Below are 2085 nucleotides of genomic sequence, written 5' to 3' on the forward strand. Positions count from 1 at the left end.
GATCCTAAACACACTTCAAAGAGCACTAAGGCATGGTTAAAGAATAATAAGATGAAAGTTCTAGAATGGCCTTCCCAGTCTCCAGACCTAAATCCGAGTGAGCACTTATGGCATGATTTAAAAATTGCGGTACATCAAAGAATACCATCTAATTTGATTGAATTAAAACAGTACTGTCAAGAAGAGTGATTTAAAATTCCAGTGGACAGATGTAGAAGTCTCGTTAGATGTTATAGGAAACGTTTACTTGCAGTAATCAAGGTCAAAGGAGCTTCAACCAAGTATTAATGAAAAGGGGTCGAATACTTTTGCAACATCCATATTTTTATTTTTGTAAATAAATTTATTTATATTATCAAGCACTAATTACTTTTTTATTATTTTTTGTTGAAAACTATACAGTTTATTCGAACTTAATCGTTAATGAAGGTTTTAAAGATTATTGAAGTATCCATTCAAGGAAATAAGACAACTTTGTTAGGGGTCGAATACTTTTGCGCACAACTGTATATATATATATATATATATATATATATATATATATATATATATATATATATATATATATATATACATATATATATATATATAAAGAAAGTGCTGTTTTCGCTACCATGCATATAAAGAGCATTTTTTTCTAGTTGGCGCAATTACCCAAGATTATATATAATATATATATATATATATATATATATATATATATATATATATATATATATATATGTATATATATGTATATATATATATATATATATATATATATATATATATATATATATATATATATACCACTTCTTTTTAATTTTGGATTGTAAAACAATATATATATATATAATATTATATATATATATATTTATCACTTCTTTGTATATAATATTATATATATATATATATATATATATATATATATATATATATATATATATATATATATATTTACCACTTCTTTTTAATATGTGGATTGTAAAACAACCCCGAATTGTTCGGTTCTTGGCTCATGTCATTGGAAGTGTTTCAATAGTGTAACTATTAACAAAATATAACTATTAATATTAACTATTAACAAAATATAACTATTAACATTAACTATTAACAAAATATAACTATCAATAGTAACTATTAACACAATATAACTATTAATGTTAGGAACAAAAATTAAAATGTTCTCAGTCATGAAGGATTTCATCTCTAATGAACGAGAATAGGAAATATGAAGTGTAGTATCAGAACAGATACTACACGGTGGTCTTGTTGATCCAAAGATTCTTTATGTGCTCCCCACGCCGAGGGCATAAAAGAATGTAAGTGTAAAACACACACACACACACACACACAGAATTTAAGTGACATTTTTAATCTTGTCTTTGTTTAATTTGTCTTAATAATTATTTATTTATTTAGCATTTACAAACATGATATTAAAACAAATTTTTCACACGTAACTAATTCATGACCTAAATTCGTGTTTTGTACTTTGGAACATTTCCCCCTCTCATTTGAGATTTTTTTATGTGAAATGCCCAGGTTGTCAGTTTCTTTTTTTTTTTTTTTTTTTGTTTCTTTTTAAATGAGGATTATTTTGATTATTCAGATTGAACGGACATTTTTACAAGAGGAACGAAATAATTTTTACACCGTATAACATTGACTTAAATTCTTTGTTCTTAAACAGTTGATTTTCTCTTTAGATAATTTCACGTTTAAATCGTGTTTTTCAACTTTGAATTTTGATTCTTTTATATTTTCATATATTTTATTTCTTAATGAATTGGACACACAAAACAAAAAGTTGTATCAATTTACTAAAGAAATCCTAACAAACAAAACAATTTTCCTGTTTTGAACACTAAAGAAAAAACGAATTCATCCCCCTTTTTTTTCGTATTGAAATCCTGGAATGAAAGGTAAGTTGTTTTTTTTTCTTTTTTTAGATTAAAAAAAAAAATATGCAACCCTGATTAAAAAATATTCTAAAAAATATTATTCAATCTGACATATGAATATATATTTTTTAATCTGATATTTAGTTTTTGTCAAAAATGTGCTTATTTAAGTAAAACTTTTGTGACTTATGAGAAAATAATG

General features: G+C 24.0%; 1 long non-coding RNA gene across 1 annotated transcript in view; it reads left to right on the forward strand.

Annotated features, from left to right (window-relative positions):
* Positions 1-1575: 1575 nt before the first annotated feature.
* LOC145270393 (uncharacterized) overlaps positions 1576-2085 on the forward strand; it is a 15890-nt gene continuing 15380 nt past the window's right edge. Inside the window, exon 1 of the long non-coding RNA XR_013865335.1 lies at positions 1576-1904. This is a non-coding gene — a long non-coding RNA (uncharacterized LOC145270393). The remainder of the gene's footprint in view (positions 1905-2085) is intronic.

This window comes from Euprymna scolopes, chromosome 46 (assembly GCF_053919585.1).
Source record: "Euprymna scolopes isolate OS-2025 chromosome 46, ASM5391958v1, whole genome shotgun sequence".
Lineage (NCBI taxonomy): Eukaryota > Metazoa > Mollusca > Cephalopoda > Sepiida > Sepiolidae > Euprymna > Euprymna scolopes.